The sequence below is a fragment of the Macaca nemestrina genome, chromosome 14 (genome assembly GCF_043159975.1).
Source record: "Macaca nemestrina isolate mMacNem1 chromosome 14, mMacNem.hap1, whole genome shotgun sequence".
NCBI classification, from domain to species: domain Eukaryota; kingdom Metazoa; phylum Chordata; class Mammalia; order Primates; family Cercopithecidae; genus Macaca; species Macaca nemestrina.
In genome coordinates this window covers 112,312,840-112,336,641 of record NC_092138.1, presented here as the reverse complement: position 1 = coordinate 112,336,641, position 23,802 = coordinate 112,312,840, and the positions used below count along the sequence as shown (strand labels likewise).

General features: G+C 50.0%; 1 long non-coding RNA gene across 2 annotated transcripts; it reads left to right on the top strand.

Annotated features, from left to right (window-relative positions):
* The first annotated feature begins 1,263 nt into the window (after positions 1 to 1,263).
* On the top strand, positions 1,264 to 21,632 carry LOC105464047 (uncharacterized). 2 transcript variants are annotated; one of them, XR_011612893.1, is made up of 4 exons: positions 1,264 to 1,940; positions 6,503 to 6,615; positions 9,593 to 9,895; positions 20,722 to 21,632. It is a non-coding gene; the product is annotated as an uncharacterized lncRNA (long non-coding RNA). The 2 variants fall into 2 exon arrangements; XR_976639.3 differs by lacking the exon at positions 9,593 to 9,895 and having other exon boundaries at positions 1,301 to 1,940.
* The last annotated feature ends 2,170 nt before the right edge of the window (positions 21,633 to 23,802 follow it).

The following is a 23,802-nucleotide window of genomic DNA, read 5'->3' as shown; positions in this document are numbered from 1 at the left end:
GGGTGGTGGGCTTGGAGGTAGAGCTAGGAATTGAGGGCAGCTTGGCTTTTTGGCAAACAGGTTCTCTTTTGTGAGGATGGAGGCCATGCCACCCAGAAAAGCAGTAGCCCTATGTCAAGGGCAATTAATGTTTAGGTTGACCCTTAACTTGGGCCTGCAAAGGTGTCTTTCTGTGCCCAGGCAGGACAGTGTGTCTGGACAGGGGCTCCGTGCCCTGCCCTCGGCCAGCAACTGACGAGGGGTCCTGTGAGGCCCCAGCCTTGAATGGATACCATCTTATAAATGGTGCTTTCTTGTGTAAGCGTGGGTGGGGGCCCCAGAGGTCCTGGAGTGGCCGTGGGCCCTGAAGGCAGACCACAGGTTCAAGGCCATTTATGTGAGCTTCAGCACGACACTCAGCCCCTCTGAGCCCTACTTACTTTGTATGGAAAATGGAGATTTGGCCAGGTGTGGTAGCTCACACCTGTAATCTCAGTGCTCTGGGAAGCCAAGGTGGGTGGATCATTTGAGGTCAGGAGTTTGAGACCAGCCTGGCCAACATGACAAAAATCCGTCTCTACTAAAAATACAAAAATCAGCCCGGTGTGGTGGCGGGCACCTGTAGTCCCAGCTACTTGGGAGGCTGAGGCAGGAGAACCACTGGAACCCGGGAGGTGGAGGCTGCAGTGAGCTGAGATTGTGCCACTGTGCTCCAGCCTGGGTGACAGAGCGAGACTCTGTCTCAAAAAAAAAGGAAAAAGATTGGGAGGCCGAGATGGGTGGATCACGAGGTCAGGAGATCGAGACCATCCTGGCTAACATGGTGAAACCCCGTCTCTACTAAAAAATACAAAAAAAAACTAGCCGGGCGAGGTGGTGGGCGCCTGTAGTCCCAGCTACTCAGGAGGCTGAGGCCGGAGAATGGCGTGAACCCGGGAGGCGGAGCTTGCAGTGAGCTGAGATCCGGCCACTGCACTCCAGCCTGGGCAACAGAGCGAGACTCCGTCTCAAAAAAAAAAAAAAAAAAAAAGGAAAAAGAAACTGGAGATTTTCAGAGGAGCTGCCCACTGGCGGATGCAGTGGAAACTCCCTGTTCTACTCTCTTTCTGGGTGCGAACTCATTGAATCCTCATGACAACCCCACAAGGGAGGTGTTACTGCCACCCCCATTTCACAGACGAAAGAACGGGGAGAGTGGACGCCAAGGAGCTGCCTGAGACCACGCAGCTAGGGCAAGGCGGAGCCAGGATTCGAACTCTGGCCACAGAGCACCTCTCGCCATGGTGCACTCTCAGTCTTGAGCCTGAGACTGTTGGGCCATGTGCAGTGTCCAGTAACATTGGTGACTGTTACTGAGAAGGTCCCAGTCCTCTGCTCCCCAATCCTGGGTGCCCCGGGCAGGAAGTGCACCCCCCTCCCCACCCCGGAAGTCTCGGGACAGTCAGTTTTTTCTGGCCCACAATGAGCCCATCTCTTTCCCTTTGAGGAGGGGCCGGCTGCTGCACCCACTGCACGGCGGCTCATCATGCAGGGTGGGCAGTGGCTTCTCTGCACCCCCATGGGGACAGGGAGGCCCCATGCGCTCTGGGCATCAGAATTCGGGTCTTCTGTGGGTTCTCCACGTTGCAGCAAACCAACGGCGCTCACATCCTGCCTCCTGGGGCTGAGACAGCAAAGCAGGAAATTGCATAACAGGCATTGCTGGCCGCGCTCCACGCAGATGGCTTCCGGGTGGTGCAGTTCACTGTCATGGTTTGGCTTCTCGGTGTGGAGTCGGCTCCTGAGCTCTGCCCATGAAAGACCATAGGGTGTGTGTGTGTGTGTGCGTGTGTGTGTGCGTGTGTGTGTACAGAGAATGGGGTGCAGGCCTAACCTGACAGCAGGGTTTCAGAAGCTCAGGGGCTCAGGAGAACAAAGCCTTCATGCAGAGGCGCAGTGAGACAGGAGACGCAGCCGAATCTGTGAGTAACAGTTTCGAGAGGGAAATGTACAAGGACGGGGGTTGTGAGTAAAGTGGATTCCAAGTGGCATTTAGTCACACAGTGGAAGCCCTCTAGCCTCTCCAGCTGACAGCAGGTGAAATTTAGAAGTCCAGACTGGGAGAAGAGGCACAGACGGTAGACTCTGCCCAGCTGTCATGGGTTCCTCTCCAGGATCCAGGCCTAAGAGAGCCAGCTGTCTGTGCCAGGCGAGGCTCACCTGCTTGAGACATCCAGGGTCTGGGAGAAGCAGCTGCACAGCGACCCCATACACCTCCACCTCCCACCTTCGAAGTCACTTCTCAGGAGAGCCCCTTCTGCTCTGGGGCTGTTTGAAATGGGACAGAGACTTGCTGTAGGCTGGGCCATGAGGCCAACCAGGAAAGCCCCTCTTGGGGCCCTAAAGAAGACGGTCTCATCAGGAACTGCAAAAAAGGTGATGGCCTGGCCAGGCGCGGTGGCTCACGCCTGTAATCCCAGCACTTTGGGAGGCCAAGGCGGGTGGATCACGAGGTCAAGAGTTTGAGACCAGCCTGACCAACATGGTGAAACCCCCGTCTCTACTAAAAATACAAAAATTAGCCAGGCATGGTGGCGTGTGCCTGTAATCCCAGCTACCCAGGAGGCTGAGGCAGGAGAATCGCTTGAACCCAGAAGGCAGAGGTTGCAGTGAGCTGAGACCGCACCACTGCACTCCAGAGCCTGGGTGACGCAGTGCGACTCCATCTAAAACATAAATAAATAAATAAAAAGTATGAGGGCCTGTGGCGCTTGCAGGGCCTCGGAGGTTTCTAACAGCCCAGGTGATCTTCTGTCGCCTCTGGCTTGGTGGTTCTCTAGGTCATCCTCTATCCTGCTTGGGCACTGCCACGGAAACGGCTTCCCACCTGGTTGGGGTCTGGACATAGGATGAAAGTAAATATTTTACTGTGTGACAGTCCAAAAATTGCCCATCAAGATCACAGGGCACAACCAGCTGCTCCGGTGGGTGCTGTCCAGGCCCCTTCCTGCCACTGCTAATCCTTCAAGTATGCTCTTCCCTTTCAATCAATGAGGACGCTGCCCCACAGAAGGGACCAAGGGGCTTGCCAAAGGCCACTTTTCTGGGAAGCTGCAGAGCTGGGCTGGTTTCAAACACCCGGGTTTTGACCCCATTCTTTGTCTCTGCTCCTTCTGTGACACCCCAGCCTTCTGGTACCCCAGTTCTACCAGACTGCCCTCAGCCGTCCTGTTGCTAAGGTTCCCCAGCATGATGCTGAGTCCAAGTCCTTAGCAGCCCTGTTGATCTTGGATGATGGAAACTTTTTTTTTTTTTTTTTTTTTTTGAGACGGAGTCTCGCTCTGTCGCCCAGGCTGGAGTGCAGTGGCCAGATCTCAGCTCACTGCAAGCTCCGCCTCCCGGGTTCCCGCCATTCTCCTGCCTCAGCCTCCCGAGTAGCTGGGACCACAGGCGCCGCCACCTCGCCCGGCTAATTTTTTGTGTTTTTTTTTAGTAGAGACGGGGTTTCGCCGTGTTAGCCAGGATAGTCTCGATCTCCTGACCTTGTGATCCGCCCGTCTCGGCCTCCCAAAGTGCTGGGATTACAGGCTTGAGCCACCGCGCCCGGCCTTGTTTTTTTTTTTGAGACGGAGTTTTGCTCTTGTCGCCCAGGCTGGAGTGGAATGGTACAAGGTCGGTTCACTGCAACCTCCGCCTCCCAGGTTCAAGCAATTCTGTCTCAGCCTCCTGAGAAGCTGGGATTACAGGTGCCCCCCCTACCACGCCCAGCTAATTTTTGTATTTTTAGTACAGATGGGGCTTCACCATGTTGGCCAGGCTGGTCTTGAACTCCTGACCTCAGGTGATCTGCCTGCCTCGGCCTTCCAAAGTGCTGGGATTACAGGCGTGAGCCACTGCACCCAACCAATGGCAACAGTTAAATACAAGCCAACACATTGGAGCGAATGAACTCCATCTCTGTGCCTGTGTCCAGGGAGGTGAACCCGAAATCAACATGGGAATTGGCGAAGGTCAGCCCAGCTCCCTTTGGGCCCAGACGGCACGACTTGGAATGCAGAGACAGGATTATTTCCTGCATCAGCCTGAGCCCTGGTTCTTAATTTCATGTTCCCTTTTTAATCAGACAGAAGAAGGGTGGCGCGGCTGGGTGTTTACGGCGGGCCAGATGCAGCTGGGAGCCCTGCACTATTCCTGGCTGCCACTTGTCTTGCTGAGTGAGATCGGGCTTGTCGCTCAACCTCACATGCCTGAGTTTCCTAATCGTCAGGCCAGAGACATGCACACTTATCCTGTCCTCCACGGTCCGGGGCCCAGCAAGGGTGTAGCAGTTGTGCTCCGTGTTAAACATGCAAATGGGGCCCCCAGAATAATCCCACTGAGCACCAGGGCTTAGCTCAGAGACCAGGGACTCTTCTCTCTAAATACGGCTCAGTTCTTCTGCAACATCTAGACCACAGGGGCCTGGCTTAGTGATGTGGGATTCTCAGCATCCATGACAAATGCAGACTGAGTGGTGGTCAGACAGTCACACAAATGTATTTAAATGCTTTACCCTAGCTTTACTGGGATACAGTTCACACACCACACAACTCACCCATTTAAAGGATACAGTTCTGGCTGGATGTGGTGGCTCCTACCTGTAATCCCAGCACTTTGGAAGGCAGATCACCTGAGGTCAGGAGTTCAAGACCAGCCTGGCCAACATGATGAAACCCTGTCTCTACTGAAAAAAATACAAAAATTAGCTGGGCATGGTGGCGCATGCCTGTAATCCCAGCTACTCAAGAGGCTGAGGCAGGAGAATCACTTGAACCCGGGAGGCAGAGGTTGCCGTGAGATTGCACCACTGCACTCCAGCCTGGGCGACAAAGACTCCATCTAAAAAAAAAAAAAAAAAAAAAAAAAGTGTAGGTTCTGGCCAGTGCAGTGGCTCCTGCCTGTAATCCCAGCACTTTGGGAGGCTGAATTGGGAGGATCTCGGGCTCAGGAGTTTGAGACCAGCCTGGGCAACATAGTGAGACCCCATCTCTACAAAAACACTTAAAAATTAGCCAGGCATAGGCCAGACTCAGTGGCTCATCCCTGTAGTAACTCCAGCACTCTGGGAGGCTGAGGCAGGTGGATCACAAGGTCAGGAGTTCAAGACCAGCCTGGCCAAGATGAGAAACCCTGTCTCTAATAAAAATACAAAAATTAGCCGAGCGTGATGGCTGGCGCCTGTAATCCCAGCTACTCGGGAGGCTGAGTCAGAGAATTGCTTGAACTCTGGAGGCAGAGGTTGCAGTGAACCGACATTGTGCCACTGCACTCCAGCCTGGGCGACAGAGTGAGACTCCGTCTCAAAAAGCAAACAACAACAACAAAAAATTATCCGGGCGCAGTGGCACATGCTCATAGTAGTGAGCCATGATTGTGCCACTGCACTCCAGCTGGGCGACAGTGAGTCCCTGTCTCACAAAATAAACGCAAATAGAAAGTGTACGGGTCTGGCCGGGCGCGGTGGCTCAAGCCTGTAATCCCAGCACTTTGGGAGGCCGAGACGGGCAGATCACGAGGTCAGGAGATTGAGACCATCCTGGCTAACACGGTGAAACCCCGTCTCTACTAAGAAATACAAAAAACTAGCCGGGCGAGGTGGCAGGTGCCTGTAGTCCCAGCTACTCGGGAGGCTGAGGCCGGAGAATGGCGTGAACCCGGGAGGCGGAGCTTGCAGTGAGCTGAGATCCGGCCACTGCACTCCAGCCTGGGCTACAGAGCGAGACTCCGTCTCCAAAAAAAAAAAAAAAAAAGAAAGTGTACGGTTCTACGGTTTTAGTATATTCACAGATAATGGACAATCGCCTCAGCCCAGTTTGGCTCTAGAATAAAGTAACCATAGACCGGATGCCTCATCAACCACAGAAGCCAATCCCTCACAGTTCTGGAGGCTGGAAGTCCAAGACAAAGGCGCCCACAGCTTCTGCGTGGTGAGGGCCGCCTCCTGGTTCACAGAAGCGCCTCCTAACTGTGCTCCATCACCTCCATATGCTGGAGGCCGGAAGGCAGGTCCGACAGCCTCTGGGGAAGGAGTAGCTGAGGAGTCCAGAGTAGCGGAGGAACTGGGGGGCCCACACCGGCCTGCTGGGGGCTTCAGATGTTCTTTTAGGAGTGACAAGGGAATCGACCTGCCCTGTTCTGCAGCCCTGGGGGCCACAGAGGACCCGAGCACAGCTGGCGTCTCTGCTGCTCAGGGCTCCAGCCTCCATCTCTGGGAGTGAGCCCCCATGGATGCCTCACTCCACCCAGGGTCACTGTCTCACAACAGCAGCTTTCCAGAAGGCAGCCGGCCATTGACGAGTGACCTGGCGGAGACGGTGAAGGCCAGAAGTTCCGCCAGAGGCCGCGGGCCAGCCCCTCGCCTGTGAGGGGGACCTGGGTCTCTGGTCTCCCCAGGATGGTGCTTCCCCTTGCAGTTGGGCCTGGAGGCCGGAGACGGTCATGTGAGCTCTCCTGGGCGGGGGGTCCCTCTATGGCTGTGACCTTGAGCAAGTCCCCTTCCTCTCAGGTCTCGGTTTCCTGGGACACGGACTGGGGATGGACGTGGTTCCTCACCTCACAAGACTGCGGAGGCACGTGAAGCCGATGGTCCCGAGCATCTGGACAAGTGCCCAGCCCAGAGTAAGCGCTTAGCAAATCCGAGTGATTTGGCAGCACCGCTGAGCCTCAGTTTCCTCATCTGCAAGACAGGGTTACGCTCTCCTCGCAGGGAGGAGAGTTCTGTGGGGTCATCAGGCAAGGCCCTCGGCACAGAACCGCCAATAGGTCAATAACAGATGTTAGCTGTTACTGAGCTCGTAATGGGATGATAAAATGGTTTTCTTGACTGGGCGCCGTGGCTCATGCCTGTAATCCCACCACTTTGGGAGGCCGAGGCAGGAGGATTACTTGAGCCCAGGAGTGGAGACCAGCCTGGGCTACATAGTAAGACCCCCATCTCTACAAAAAATAGAAAAAATTAGCCCAGCGTGGTGGGGCATGCCTGTAATCCCAGCTCCTCTAGAGGCTGAGTCAGGAGGATTGCTTGAGCCTAGGAATTCAAGGCTGCAGTGAGCTGTGACTGCACCACTGCACTCCAGCCTGGGTCACACAGTGAGACCCAATCCCCGCTCCTCCCCGCAAAAAAGTTTTTATTTGCTGCCCCAATTTTAGCTGAGACTTTGAGGGAACAAAATAATACAACGGGTGAGGTCCCCCACCCAACAAGCCATCTTGCTGGACGCACATACTTTGGGGCTGTGCAGCACCTTGGACGGCATCTGTCCAGTGCCCGCTTGGTGTAAATGAGGCAGATGGATGAGGTGGGTGGAAGAAAGGCCCCTGGCCAAGCTGCTCATGTGGATCACGTGTCCCTTGGAGAGTGGGCTGCCTCCTTCCTGGTTGCAGCCTGACCAAGGTGAGCAGCCAGTGCCTAAGGCTTGATTGGTGTTAACCACAATCACTGCCATTGGACCCATCATCAAAAGCATAGGTGCGGCCGGGTGCGGTGGCTCAAGCCTGTAATCCCAGCACTTTGGGAGGCCGAGGCGGGCGGATCACAAGGTCAGGAGATCAAGACCACAGTGAAACCCCGTCTCTACTAAAAATACAAAAAATTAGCCGGGCGCGGTGGCGGGCACCTGTAGTCCCAGCTACTCAGGAGGCTGAGGCAGGAGAATGGCGGGAACCTGGGAGGCAGAGCTTGCAGTGAGCCGAGATCGCGCCACTGCACTCCAGCCTGGGCAACAGCGTGAGACTCCGTCTCAAAAAAAAAAAAAAAAAAAAAAAGCATAGGTGCGGCCGGGTGCGGTGGCTCACGCCTGTAATCCCAGCACTTTGAAAGGCCGAGGCAGGTGGATCACCTGAAGTCAGGAGTTCAAGACCAGCCTGGCCAACATGGTGAAACCCCATCTGTACTAAAAATACAAAAATTAGCCAGGGTGGTGGCAGTCTCCTGTAATCTCAGCTACTCAGGAGGCTGAGGCAGGAGAATGGCGTGAATCTGGGAGGCGGAGCTTGCAGTGAGCCAAGAATGTGCCACTGTACTCCAGCCCGGGCGACAGAGTGAGACTCCATCTAAAAAAAAAAAGTTTGCCCTTTTTTTTTTTTGTTTGAGAGGGAGTCTCACTCTGTCACCTGGGCTGGAGTACACTGGAGTTCAGTGGCGCATCTCAGCTCACTGCAACCTCTGCCTCCCTAGTTCAAGCAATTCTCCTAACTCAGTCTCCTGAGTAGCTGGGATTACAGGCACACGCCACCACGCCTGGCTAATTTTTGTACTTTTAGTAGAGACAGGGTTTCACCATGTTGGCCAGGCTGGTCTCGAACTCCTGACCTCAGGGGATCCACCCTCCTCAGCCTCACAAAGTGCGGGGATTACAGGAGTGAGCCACTGTGCCTAGCCTAAGTCTTAAGAGTAGGAGTAGGGGACGTGATGTTGCTCAAACTCTTTAAAAAAAAAAAACAGCTTTGTTTAGCTATAATTGACATATATTATGTAAAGTGAATAATTTTTTAATTTTTATTTTTAAGAGACAGGGTCTTGCTGTGTTGTCTTGGCTGGAGTGCAGTGGTATGATTGTAATTCACTGTAGCCTCAACTTTCCGAGCTTAAGCCATTCTCCTGCCTCAGCCTCTGGAGTAGCTGGGACTACAAGCACAAGCTACCAAGCCTGCAAATTTTTTTTTTTTTTTTTTTTTTTTTTTTTGAGACAAAGTCTCGCTCTGTTGCTCAGGCCAGAGTGCAGTGGTGTGGTCTCGACTCACTGCAACCTCCGCCTCCCAGGTTTAAGCGATTCTCCTGCCTCAGCCTCCAGAGTAGCTTAGATTACAGGCACCTGCCACCACGCCTGGCTAACTTTTTGTATTTTTGGTAGAGACAGGGTTTCACCGTGTTGGCCAGGCTGGTCTTGAACTCCTGACCTCATGATCTGCCTGCCTTGGCCTCCCAAAGCACTGGGATTACAGGTGTGAGCCGCCGTGCCCAGCCTAATTTTTGTATTTTTAGTAGAGATGGGGTTTCGCCACATTGGCCAGGCTGGTCTCAAACATCTAAGTTCAGTCCTCCCACCTTGGCCTCCCAAAGTGCTGGGATTATAGGCAAGAGCCACTGCACCCAGCTATTAATACTTTCTTTTATGGATTATGCTTTTGGTCTAAGAAATCTTTGTTTAATCCAAGATTACAAAGATTTTCTCCTATGTTTTCTTCAATAGTTTTAGATTTTACATTGATGTCTATGGTCCATTTTGAGTCAGTTTTGTATGTGCAGGGCAGGAGTCAAAGTTCTCTTTTTGGCACTTGGAGACTTTATCGTCCCGGCAGCTTTTGTTGCAAAGCCTGTCCTTTCTTGCTGTGTCACCTTCCACCTTTGTCGAAAATCAAGTGACCAGATACATGCGGATGTATTTCTGGATGTTCTGTTCTGTACAATTAACCTATGTTTATTTAAATCTTGACACCAGGACCACATGGTCTTGAATAATGTAGCTTTATAATATGTCTTTTAAAATAATAGTTGTATATATTTTGGAAGTACATGTACTATTTTAGTAAAATACATATATATATATATTATTTATTTATTTATTTATTTATTTATTTATTTATTTTGAGATAGAATCTCCATCCGTCTCCCAGGCTGGAGTGCAATGGCACGAACTCGGCTTACTGCAACCTTCGCTTCCCGGGTTCAAGTGATTCTCCTGTTTCAGCCTCCTGAGTAGCTGGGACTACAGGCGTGCACCATCACCCCTAGCCAATTTTTGTATTTTTAGCAGAGACAGGGTTTCACCATGTTGACCAGGCTGGTCTTGAACTCCTGACCTCAAATGATTGGCTCCCCCTCCATCTTCCCAAAGTGCTGGGATTACAGGCGTGAGCCACTGCACCTGGCCAAATTTTGTAATGTCTTAAAAGAAGTGTAAGTCCTCAAACTTTGTTCTTCTTTTCCAAAATTTTATGAAATATTTATAGCTCCTTTTTTTTTCTTTTTCTTTTTTTTTTTTTTTTGAGAGGGAGTCTCGCTCTGTCACCCAGGCTGGAGTGCAGTGGCCGGATCTCAGCTCACTGCAAGCTCCGCCTCCCGGGTTCAGGCCATTCTCCTGCCTCAGCCTCCCGAGTAGCTGGGACTACAGGCGCCCGCCACCTCGCCCGGCTAGTTTTTTGTATTTCTTAATAGAGACGGGGTTTCACCATGTTAGCCAGGATGGTCTCAATCTCCTGACCTCGTGATCTGCCCGTCTCGGCCTCCCAAAGTGCTGGGATTACAGGCTTGAGCCACCGCGCCCGGCCGAAATATTTATAGCTCCTTTGCAGCTCCATATGAATTTTAGAATCAGCTACCAAAACAAAACAAAAGTCTGTCGGGATTTTGATTTTGATTGGGACTACATTGAATCTATAGGTCAATTTGGAGAGAAGTGGCAACTTAACAATATTGAATGCTCTGATTCAAGACTGTGTGTCCCCCGTTTATTTAGGTGTTCTTTCATTTCAATCAGCGATGTTTTGTAGTTTTTGGTGTACAGTCTACGGTCTTGCACATCTGTTTTTGTTTTTTTTTTTTTGAGATGGAGTCTTGCTCTTTCGCCCAGGCTGGAGTGCAGTGGCACGATCTCGGCTCACTGCAACCTCCGCTCCCAGGTTCACGCCGTTCTCCTGCCTCAGCCTCCCGAGTAGCTGGGACTACAGGTGCCGCCACCACGCCCGGCTAGTTTGTTTTGTATTTTTAGTAGAGATGGGGTTTCACCGTGTTAGCCAGGATGGTCTCGATCTCCTGACCTCGTGATCCGCCCACTTTGGCCTCCCCAAGTGCTGGGATTACAGGAGTGAGCCACCGCGCCTGGCCGCACATCTTTTGTTAGATTTATACTTAGGCAAATCGTATTTTTGTTGCTATTGTAAATGATATTGGAATTTTGAATTCCAATTTCTGATTTTTTATTGTTAGTATTTGGAAGGACAATTGTTTTCTGTTTATTGAGCTTGTATTGTGAAGACTTTTTAAGTTACTTACTAGTTTTAATAGCTTTTTCTGGCCGAGTTTAGTGGCTTACGCCTCAAATTCCCATACTTTGGGAGGGAGAGGCAGACGAATCGCAATCACTTGAGGTCAGTAGTTCCAGAACAGCCTGGCCAACATGGCAAAACCCCATCTCTACTAAAAATACAAAAATTAGCTGGGTGTGGTGACGCATGCCTGTAATCCCAGCCACTCTGGAGGCTGAGGCCCAAGAATTGCTTGATCCCAGGAAGTGGAGGTTGCAGTCAGCCGAGATCACGTCATTGCACTCTAGCCTGGGGGACAGACTGAAACTGTCTTGAAAATAACTTTTTCCCTAGATTTCACAGGATTTTCTAAATAGATGATTATGTTATCTGCATGTAAAGCCTGTTTTACATCTTCTTTCTAATCTACATGCCTTTCGTTTCTTTTCCTTGCCTAAGGGCATCGGCTAGAACCTCACGTGCAATGTGAATGGAAGTGGTGAGAATGGATATTCTTGCCTTGTTCCCTGTCTTGGGGTGAAAGCACTCTATCTTCACCATTAAGTACGATGTTAACAGTATATTTATCTTAGATGCCTTTTATAGAGTGGAGGAAGTTCCCTTCAATATCTAGTTTGCTGAGAGTTTTTTATCAAGAATGGACATTGGGTTTTATCAAATGCTTTTCCTGTATTTATTGAGATAATCATTTTTAAAAAAATTTTTACTCTGTTAATATGGTGAACTGCATGGATTGATTTTCAAATGTTGAATCAACCTTGAATTTCTGGAATAAACCTCACTTGGTCATTAAGTGTTATAGATTTTATAAATTATTGGATTTGATTGCTCAAAGCTTGTTAAGAATTTTTCTGTTTGGCCAGGCGCTGCGGCTCAAGCCTGTAATCCCAGCACTTTGGGAGGCCGAGACGGGTGGATCACGAGGTCAGGAGATCGAGACCATCCTGGCTAACACGGTGAAACCCCGTCTCTACTAAGAAATACAAAAAACTAGCTGGGCGAGGTGGCGGGCGCCTGTAGTCCCAGCTACTCGGGAGGCTGAGGCCGGAGAATGGTGTGAATCTGGGAGGTGGAGCTTGCAGTGAGCTGAGATCCAGCCACTGCACTCCAGCCTGGGCTACAGAGCGAGACTCCGTCTCAAAAAAAAAAAAAAAAAAAAAAAAAAAAAGAATTTTTCTGTTTGGCATCTTGTAGGAAGAAAAAATTTCTTTAAATAAAATAAAATAAGAGTTTTCCCATCAATCTTGATGGATATTTGTTTGTAGTTTTCTTTTCTTATATGTTAGGTTTTAGTGTCACAGTAATGCTAGTGGTCATAGAATGAATTGGGAAGTACTCTCTTCTCTTGAATTTTCTGGAAGAGTTTGCATATAATTAATATTATTTCTTCCTTAAGGAAGAATTCTAGGTTTGGTAGAATTCACCAGAGAAGCCATCTGGGCCAAGAGTTTTCCTTATGAGAAAGTTTTTGACAATAAATTCAATTTCTTTAATAGGTAGAGGGATACACCAGTTATTTCTTGCTGAGTGAACTTGGATAATTGTTGTTTTCAAGTCATTTGTCTATTTCATTGAAGTTGATTTTAATAGAAACATACATATTTCCCTGATGTTCTTTTTAATATCCAAGGAATCTGTAGTGACATTGTCCATCTCCTTCCTTGACATTGGTAATCTGTATCTTATCTCTTTTTTCCTGATCAGTCTGGCTAGAGTTTAATTAATTTTTTCAAAGAAACACCTTTTGATTTTATTATTTGTTTCCTATTTTTGTCTTGTTTTGTTTACATCATTGATTTCTGCTCTGATCTTTATGATTTCCTTTCTTGTTATTTTTTATTTTTCTTTCTGTAGTTCCTAAGATAGCTTTTTTCTTTATTTTATTATTTTATTTTTCATCTTTGAGACAGAGTCTCACTCTGTCACCCAGGCTGGAGTGCAGTGGCGCAATCTCAGCTCGCTGCAACGTTCGCCTCCTGGGTTCAGCGAATCTCGTGCCTCAGCCTCCCTAGTGGCTGGGACTAGAGGTATGCACCACCATGCCCAGCTAATTTTTTGTTTTTTTGTTTTGTTTTGTTTTAGATGGAGTCTCACTCTTGTCACCCAGGCTGGAGTGCAATGGCACAATCTCGGCTCACTGCAACCTCTGCCTCCTGGGTTCAAGCGATTCTCCTGCCTCAGCCTCCCAAGTAGTTGGGATTACAGGCGCCTGCCACCATGCCTGGCTAATTTTTGTATTTTTAGTGGAGATGGGGTTTCACCATGTTGGCCAGGCTGGCCTTGAACTCCTGACCTCAGGTGATCCACTTACCTCGGCCTTCCAACGTGCTGGAATTATAGGCATGAGCCACTGCACCCGGCACTTTTTCTTATTTTAATATAGGCATTTAGTGCTATGAATTGCCCTGCAAGTACTACTTTAGCACCTCAAATTGTGATGTCATGTTTTCATTTTTCATTGTTAAAATATTTTCTAAGTTCCTTTTTTTAAATAATGTGTTATTTAGCCTCCAAATAGTTGGAGATTTTTCTGGTTGTCTTTCTGTTATTGATTTCTGATTTAATTCCATTGTGGTCAGAGAACATATTTTGTGTAAGTTGAATCCTTTTAATGTCATTGAGACTTGTTTTATGATTTAGAATATGGCCTTCCTATTTGTGTGCGCTTGAAAAGAACACATATTCTACTGATGCTGGGTGGAGTGTTCTACCAATGTTAGTTAGGTTCAAAGTGTGTTGATAGCATTGTTCAAGTCTTCTATATTCTGACTTATTTTCTGTCTATTTGGGTTGTCAATTTTTGAGACAGGGTGGGGTTCAATGACTCCTGCCTGTAATCCCAGCACTTTAGGAGGCCGAGGTGGGAGGGCTGCTTGAGTCTAGGAGTTTGAGACCAGCCTGGGCCACGTGGCAAACACCCTTCTCTACAAAAAATGCAAAAATTAGCCAGGCATGGTGGTGTGCTCCTGTAGTCCCAGCTACTTGGGAGGCTGAGGTGGGAGGATTGCTTGAGCCCAGGAGGCGGACGTTATGGTGAGCTGAGAGTGCACGACTGCACTCCAGCCTGGGTGACAGAGTGAGACCCTGCCTCAAAAAAATAAATAAATAAATACAAAGATTGAGACAGGGCTGTTGAAACCTCTGGATATATCTATTTCTCCTTGTAATTCTAATGGCTTCACTTCATGTATTTTAAAACTCTGCTATTAGGTACAGAAACACTTAGGACTCCTGTTCTCTTCCTGAATTGATACATTATGAAATGACCGTGTTTATCCCTGACAATGTTCTTTGCTCTGAAATCTACTTTATCTGATATAAATACAGCTACTCCAGCTTTCAAAAATAGTTGGCATTAGCGTAACTCTTTTCCCATTGTTTTCTTTTTAATCTATTTGTGTCATACTTGAAATTAGTTTCTTGTAGGCAGCATATACCCGAGTCTTGCTTTTTTTGACCATTTCTATTTTATGTGATTATTGATATGGTTGACTTTAAATCAATCATCTCACTGTTTTCTCTTTCTCCTATCTGCTCTTTCTTCCTTTTTATCCCTGTCATTTTCTGCTTTCATTTGGATGAGTTTTTGTGATTTTATTATATACCTTTTGTTGGCTTATTAGCTATAACTCTTTGTTGTGTTATTTTAGTGCTTGCTTTAGGGTTTTTTATATCCTTTTTTTTGGGGGGGGGATGGAGTCTCACTCTGTCACCCAGTCTGGAGTGCAATGGGGCAATCTTGGCACACTGCAACCTCCTCAGCCTCCTGAGAGTAGCTAGATACAGGCACCTGCCACCATGCCTGGCTAATTTTTGTAGTTTTAGTAGAGATGAGGTTTCACCATGTTGGCCAGGCTGGTCTCAAACTCCCAATCTCAGATGATCCACCCGCCTTGGCCTCCCAAAGTGCTGGGATTACAGGCATGAGCCACCATGCCCAGCTGTTGTCATACTACATTTTCCCACATATATCATAAAACCCACAGTACATTGTTATTATTTTTGCTTTCAACAGTTATTGTTTAAAGACATTTAGAAAAGCCCCTATACCCCAATCTTTACATTTACTCATGTAGTTACCATTTCTGATCTTTTTGTATTTTTCTTTCCATCTTTTTTTCAGGGACTCCAATTACACGTATATTAGGCCACTCAAAGTTGTCCCACCATTTACTGATGTTCTGTTCCAAATGTGTTCAGTCTTCTCTCTGTGGTGGTTCATTTTGGGGAGTTTCTATCACTATGCCTTCAAGTCAAGTTCACTCATCTTTTCCTCTGTCATGCATAATAGCCTATTAATCTCTCCCAGGTGTTTCTCAGATACCATCATTTTCATCTCTACAAGTTGGGATCTGTTGTATCTCTTCTATGCCTCTATCCAATATGTTTAATCTTTCCTCTAGCTTCTTGGAAATACAGAGTACAGTTGTGATCATGGTTTTAACGTTTCTGACTGCTAATTTTTTAATCTGCATCATTTCTGGGCCCATCTCAATTGTTTGAGTTTTCCCATTATAGATTATATTTCTTTGCTTCTTTGCACGCCCGGCTAATTTTTTGTATTTTTAGTAGAAATGGGGTTTCACCATGTTAGCCAGGCTGGTCTTGAACTCCTGACCTCAAGTGATCTGCCCACCTTGGCCTCCCAAAGTGCTGAGATTACAGGCGTGAGCCACTGTGCCTGGCCACTTTCTCACATTCTAGCAGCTGCAGATATAGTATATGACTAAGTGGGAAGTTTATATTTATTATTATTATTTTTTGAGACAAGGTTTCCATCTGGTGTCCAGGCTGGAGTACAGTGGTGCCATCACAGCTCACTGTAGCCTCAACCTCCTGGGCTCAAGCAATCCTCCTACCTCAGTCTCCTGACTCCTGGGACTACAGGCACATGCTACTATGCCCAGCTAATATTTTGATTTTCTTTTTTTTTTTTTTTTGTAAAGACAGGATTTCCCTAGGTTGCCCAGGCTGGTCTTGAACTCCTGGAATCAAATGATCCTCCTGCCTCAGCCTCCCAAAGTGCAAGGATTACAGCGGTGAGCTCTTGCACCCCACCCAAGCAGGACTTTTTTGTTTTGTTTTTGGTTTTTTTTTAGATGCAGCCTCGTTCTGTGGCCCAGGCTGGAGTGCAGTGGTATGATCTTGGCTCACTGCAACCTCACACCTTCTGGGTTTAAGTGATTCTCCTGCCTTAGCCTCCCTAGTAGTTGGGACTATAGGTGCTTGCTACAACACCTAGGTAATTTTTGTATTTTTAGTAGAGGCGGGGTTTCACCATGTTGGTCAGACTGGTCTTAAACTCCTGACCTTAAGTGATCCACCCATCTCAATCTCCCAAAGTGCTGGGAATACAGGCATGAGCCACCGTGCCTGTCCTTAGTCTGTTTCTGTAGGCTCATGAGCTGTTTCTTCTTCTGGTAGTGGATTTTGACCTTCCTCTTCTCCAGGGTGGCTGTCACCACCTGGTACTTCCAGGCAACCTTGTGAGCCAGGCGCTCCAGGTGTGCAGACCTTAGAGGCTTGAAACACAGCCTTAACGGCAGCGGGAACCACCCTCCGCTTTTTCTTTTTCTTTTTTTTTCTGAGATGGAGTCTCACTCTGTCGCCCAGGCTGGAGTGCAGTGGCGTGATCTCAGCTCACTGCAAGCTCCGCCTCCCGGGTTCACGTCATTCTCCCACTTCAGCCTCCCGAGTAGCTGGGACTACAGGTGCTCACCACCACGCCCAGCTAATTTCTTTTTGTATTTTTGGTAGAGATGGGGTTTCACCGTGTTAGTCAGGATGGTCTCAATCTCCCAATCTTGTGATCCGCCTGCCTCAGCCTCCCAAAGTGTTAGGATTACAGGCGTGAGCCACCGTGCCCAGCCCCGCTTTTTCTTGTCATAGGGTGGTGGGATCCCATCAGACACTTGGAGGTGGTCTAGGGCAGCCTGACCGCACTTAGTCTTTTTAAATTTAAATTAAAAAATTCTTTTGAGACGGAGTTTAGCTCTTATTGCCCAGGCTGGAGTACAGTGGCATGATCTCGGCACACTGCAACCTCTGCCTCCCTGATTCAAGTGATTCTCCTGCCTCAGCCTCCCGAGTATGTGGGATTACAGGCACCTGCCACCACGCCCAGCTAATTTTTGTATTCTTAGTAGAGACGGGGTTTCACCATGTTGGCCAGGCTGGTCTCGAACTTCTGATCTTGTAATCTGCCTGCCTTGGCCTCCCAAAATGCTAGGATTACAGGTGTGAGCCACTGTGCCTGGCCAGTCTTTTTTTTTTTTTTTTTTTTTTTTTGAGACAGCATCTTGCTCTGTCGCCCAGGCTGGAGTGGAGTGGTGAGATCTTGGCTCACTGCAACCTCCTCCTCCCGGGTTTAAGCAATTCTCCTGCCTCAGCCTCCTGAGTAGCTGGGATTACAGGCGCCCACTACCACACCTGGCTAATTTTTGTATTTTTAGTAGAGATGAGGTTTCACCATCTTGGCCAAGGCTGGTCTTAAACACCTGACCTCAGGTGATTCACCTGCCTCAGCTTAAAAGTTCTGGGATTACAGGCAAGAGCCACCATGCCCGGCAGGCCTCGCTTAGTCTTAAGGACAGCACGCCCCACACTGTCTGCCTAAAGAGGTGGCTGGGGGCCTGGAAGTGGTAGGGGCTGCCAGAAAGTTTGGCATTCATCCACTTGCAGGGGAAGGATAGGCACTTTCACTTGTTTCTGTAGAAATTGCTAGAAACATTGATGCCCTTGCCACCCAGGGCCACCACCTCTTGGTCCAGCAGTACCTGTTTGGCTGTGATGGCCAGGCAGCCCAGGAGATGGCCTCAGCCACTGTGCACCAGGGCCCGCCCTTTTGCTACCTTTGACAGCCGCCCATTACAGGGTGCTTTTGTATTCCTATGTGCTCCTTGGGCTTTGTTCTGGATTCTTACTTGGAAATGGTTTGATTTGTTTGGGTCTTGCTTTTAAGCATTGTGAGATCCAAGCGGCATTCTGGGTAGGACTCATATTCTCCCAGCACCGAGGCAAACCGTTTCTGAGCACTGTATCCAGTGCGAAGTGATTTATGAGGCTTTCCACTTCGGCCGGCAGGAAGAGGCACTATTCTTCGCCCTAGAGTTCTGAAGAGTTTGCCTCTAATCCTTTCATGTTGTTTTCCTTCTCTAGACTCAGGATTTCCTCACATGTATCAAACTGAGCAGTACTCGGTTGAATACTCGAGAGGACCCTCCGCAAGGGTCCAGAGTTCTGTGTGAGGCCCTCTGCTCCCCAGTCATCTGCTTTGTAAACTCCGGGAGACTGCCGGGCTCCTCTTGGGCTCTCCTTCCATGCCCTGTGATCTGGACACTTTCTCCAGGCGGTAACTGGGGCAATTATATGGCTTGTTCATTAGTTTCTTGAATCTTGGGGATCACTGTCCTTCCTTGTCTGATGTCTACTGTCTTGATTTTTTTTTTTGGCAGTCTCACTCTGTCACCCAGGCTGGACCTTTGCGGGTCCCTGAGCCCCATTCCTGAAGTGAGTGCTGCCGGTCAGCTGTGGGATCAGGGAAGACTTTGTGGAACACTGGGGTCTGTGTCTCTCCCTGTGAAGGCAGGGAAGCCACCGTGAGCACCCCAGTGACTGTGCCAGGCTCTGCCCTGAGCCCCGTGCAAGCCCTGCCCCATGAGGCACACGGCACCTGCCCCATTTTCACTGGGGGCAGATGGGATGACTTGCTCCAGCTGGTGAGTCTCAGAGGAGGGCCTCCTGCACCCAGTCTGCACTCTTCACCCCTCACCTGGCTGCCCTGCCCTAGTGCGTTCCTGGGATGAGACCCAGAGGATCCCTGGGCAGGGTAGGGGAGCCCTGGTCTTGCTGTGCAGCTCTGGTGCCATTAGCTGGCCCTGTGCCCTTGGGCTGTCTGAATACTCGCTACCCCTTGTCATCTCCTGCGGGGGTCTGGCTTTTGAACAAGTCTTGGCTTCTTTCTAGGAAGTCGTGCTGTGAGTCATTTATCAACAGTTCCTGACTCTTGCTCTGTCCTGGCACTGCCCTCACGGAGCTGCCCGTTGCTGGGACGGACTAGATAAATGAATGAAACCACGGACTACACGAGCAATTACAATTGCGATGGAGGCCTCAAAACAGCAGCGCAGCAGGGCAGGAGCACACAAAGGCAGCCGGTGCCTGTGAGCGGGTCAGCCCACCAGGAAGGCTCTGCGGGAGGGAGGTGGCGCTTAAACGGAGACCTGCAGGATGAGCAGGAAGGGACAGAGAATGGAGCGGTCCCGTGGCGAGGAGGAGAATGGGCCATTTGAGGAGCAGAGAAAGTGCAGAGGGGCCTGGAGAACCGCAGGGAGATGAGACGCAGAGAGGGGCAGGAGATGGAGAAGGGCCAGACAGGAGGGCCTGCGGGCACTGTGAGGGCTGCACGGCAGCCAAGTCCCCTTCTAGCCTTCCAGATGGAAAGGCACTAGGCGAGGTTGAGAAAGCCAACATCCGACGGGCCACAAAGCAAAGCTGCTTCTGCACCCTCATGGGCCAAGATACCAGCAAGGTGAGGTCACCTCCAGCCAGGGCCGGGCTCGGCTCGTCTCATGTGTCCCGCCTTCCATCCACAGCCCACTCGCTCCCCCCACCCCTGCCTGTGGCCTCTGCAGCTGGCAATCTAGGCCCGAAAACAATGCAGAGAATCTCCGGCCGGCCGGGGCTGTGGTATGGATGGGCTTCTATTTATAACAATGCAGCAACTGCCACCTCAGTGGGCCTGTGGCCCGACCTCTGGTGGGACTCTGGCAAGCCTCAAAGCCAGACCCTGGAGGAGACAGCAGAGGAAGGGCAGATGACACAGCTGAAGGGTGTGGAGCCAGCTGCTCCCACCCTGGCGTCCTCGTCAGGACCCGCAAACCCCCATCTGTGCGTGGTTCACACCAACATAAGCTAGACAGGCCCGGCCTCTGTCCAGCCCCCTGGGCTGCCGTTTTAGACAGATCACCGTCACAGATACAGACAGGCGAGAGGAAGCAAGGGACAGGTAACTTTGTGGTGTCAGCGTATTTGCTCTGACTGATGTCAAGACCGGCTTGTTTTCACAGGGTGGTCTGTTGGTCGGTAAGGGGTTCAGCAATGTTGCTGGCACCAGCAGGCAGGATTTCTTTGGAAATGAACAGGTATCTTGGAGAAGAATCAGGAGATCCAATGGTAGCCAGCCAGGGCCTGGCAGGAGTGGGAGGGAGGCACTGCCTGGGCCCCAGTGCCAGTTCCGCCCCTCATTCTCTTGTGAGACTTGGGCAAACCGCTTCCTGGCTCAGCCTCATTTTCTCCTCTGAAAGCTGTGGGTTATAGTATGTGGCTCGCAGGGTGAAATGTGAAAATGTCAGTGAAGTGCTTAGCATAGTCAGTGCCTGGCATGCTGTAAACATCCAGTGAATTGTTACTATTACAAAGCAATTTTAAAAAAGGAATGTGTGTTAGAAACACAACCAGCAGGAAGTGAGCTGTGCTTCCGTCCAGCAACATCAACGAGGCAGCGGTTCCCAGCCTGAGTGCCAACGACCCCGACCCCAAGGAGAAAGGTTCCGAGGCAAACGTATTTGGGAAATGGCAGACTGTTTCCTCTTACTGATTTACAAAACACATCTGCATATTAAAGGCTCAAAAAGGTATTTTTTATACTAAAAAGATGTTAAATTTTGTCCCATCCACTCTTCCTAAACTTATTTGGCCACAGAGCCCTCACCTTTTTTTTTTTTTTTTTTTTTTTAGAATACTAACTTCCCATGGGAGACATTTTGAAAACGGCAGAAGTTTGGGGGTTGATACACCCTCCATCCAATTGCTCCTCCTTCTTTCCCCAGGAGAAAAGTAGAGAGTGATGTTGAGGCAGAGCAATGGGGATGCACACACAGGAATCTGACCGGCTGGCAGCCTATGATGGGAGATCCACCGTCCCTGCCTTCCAGCCAGGGTGCTCCACGGCCTTCCTCAGAGGAAGTATGGACAAGAAGCCCCATCTCTGGCATGAAACTGGGTCCGTTTTGTTGGCTAAAAATCAAATGCCAAGAAGTACTGGATAGGTCTTCTAAGAGAAATTGCAAATGCGGCCAGGCGCGCTGGCTCACGCCTGTAATCCCAACACTTTGGGAGCCAAGGAGGGCGGATGGCTTGAGCCCAGGAGTTCAGGACCATCCTGGCTAACATGGTAAAACCCCGTCTCTACTAAAAATACAAAAATTAGCTGGGTGTGGTGGCGGGCGCCTGTAGTCCCAGCTACTCGGGAGGCTGAGGCAGAAGAATCACTTGAACCTGGGAGGCGGAGGTTGCAGTGAGCCGAGATTGCACCACTGCACTCCACCCTGGTGACAGAGCAAGACTCTGTCTAAAAACAATTAAATAGAATAAAAAACTAAGTGGCAGTCCAGAAGCTAAGTGGGGTGAGCTGCTGCCAGGCGGGACGAGGGCAAGGAAGGTCTTTCCTCCTGTTAGGGGGACTCACAGAGGAGCGTTCAAAGTGTTTGACTGGCAAGGAGGTGACTTGGCCCACTTGTACTTTCAGAGTTTTTCTTTTTTGAGCAGGTGCCAGAGAGCAGCTTAAATTTGCACTTGTGTTTCTTATCAACCATTTCAGATAAAATCCCTTAGCCTGGATTAACTGCAAAATAAACATGTTCGTGGGAGCTGGGTTCTGTGTTTCAGACGCCCCCTGGGTGGGTATTTATGGTTACTGTCCTTAGATTAAAGCAGAAGGCCCATGGGGTTCGCGGACCATCTGTACAAGAGTCACTCGCTTTAGGAAATCACTGTTTTAGGAAAAATAGATTCAAGGGCCTAGCCCAGCCCTGATGAAGAATCTCCAACGAAAGCCTGCGCACTGTACTAGAGCCGCACCACTCCCCAGCAGCGGGGTCCTGTGCTTGATAAGGGGGCTGAAGGCCAGGCGGGAGATGTCCCTACCCCACAAACCAGATGAAGTCGAAGTGGGAACCAACTTGGGACCATTTAACCCGGATGTCAGGCCAGAGCCTGTGGGTAAGCGCAACAGCATCACCAAGACTGGGAAGCAGGTTTGTGCCAGGTCCACCTCATTTAGTCCGAACCACCGCCCTGCCAGACAGGTATTCAAGTTCTGCTTTACAACTGAGGGGAAAAACTCTCAAGACATAGACGCCAAGCGCCTCGATCTGGTTACAGAGCAGGTGAGGGTTAGAGTTAGGGCAGCCTGCACAGTCCACTCCCTCTGTAACGCCAGAGACCTGACCTAGAAGCCTCTCCGGAGGCTGCCACAGAGAACTCAAAGCTGAAAGCAGGCACCAGGACACTCATAGGTAGGCAGGGCCATGTGGAGGGGACCACTGGCTCAGCCACGTCATCGTGCCACAGGACTCACACTTTTGCCCCAACGAGAGGCCGGGATCGTGTCATTGTGTAACTGTTCTTTCTACCCGTCCCTGAGGAGCTTAATTTGGCCTCTATCCCTGTGTTGCCATCTGAAGCACCCTTTACCAGTGGGATATGTGTGTCCGGAAAAGCCAAGCAAAACACGACCTAGCGCAGTCTGCCTTCCCCCTTTCCTGAGTTAAGCGGAACAGAAACATAAATGAAACTGCCTGTGCCTGCCACTGCAGCACATGCCCCAGAAGGGCTGCGTGGGCATCCTTGGGGCCCCTTCTTGTCATCATCCAGACTCTTTGCCTGCCCTGATTTGGAGGCGGCTCAAGCCCCGCCATCTCCTTCCCGGGCAGGCGGGAGCGACCGTGCATTCCAGCCGGACATCCCGACAGCTCGGGCGTCAGGGGATGCAGGCTGAGCTGACCCCTGCCATCTACCACTGTAATCGAACCCAAAAAAGAAACTTGGAGGGGCTCACAGGCCTGTAGGACATTCTTCCGGGGCTGCTGCCTGACAGGGAGTGGGGGTGTTATCTGCCTGAGCACAGCTGATAGTGCCTTATGGAGAGATGTCACATGCCACCTCAATGGAGGATCAACGCAGAGAATTTGAGGTCAAGGGTTTAGGCCGAACCATTTCTATTTATAAAAAGGAGTGTCCAGGGGGAAGCAGAAGGGTAGGAGAAGACTGGCTCGGCCTGGGTGCCAGTCAGCAGGATGACAGCCAAGGGCAGAATGGAGCCTGTAGCACCTCTCCCTTTAAAGCTAAGCCCTCCGCCATGAGCCTCTCCTGTCAGAGCTTGAGTCCCTTTGTCTCCAGATGGCCTCTGTATACAAACTAGCACGAGCCCACGTGGGAGAAACATGCCTTGTGACTGGCTGTGAATGTCACTGGGGACTGTCCCCCCACTTCATGGCTGAGAGGGCCTCCTGTGAACACAGCGTGGAGAAGGTGTCAGGCTCTTCAATTCTACAAGGACCAAAAAGGGCACACATTAAATTTTTGGAGACCCCAGCTCTTTGCGAGAGGCAGGGCCCCTCGATATCGGACCGTGCAGACAGCCCCTCCCTCTCCTAACTGCACAGAGTGCAGCGTGACAGACATCCAGAGACACCACGGATCTAATTTCAGCTCTTGGCTCTGCTGGCATCTGGTTGAGGGAGGGATTTCTGAAACCCAACAGTGCTATACAATGAGATTCCTCTTCCTGCGAGCTTAAGAAATCACCAAAAACAAAGCCAGGTGGGTATCTAGCCTCTATCTGAGTCCTCTGGAGCCAGAGTCCCCAGGATGGAGGCTGGGAATGTGTACTTGACAAAGAACTCTGCAGGTGATGCTGGGGCATAGGCAAGATGGGGACCATCAGACCAGGTGGTGACACAGTAGGGACCTCACCATGGTCTACTGTCCCCACTTAAGCCATCAGAACCAAGGAGGTCACACTCTCTGCAACATGAA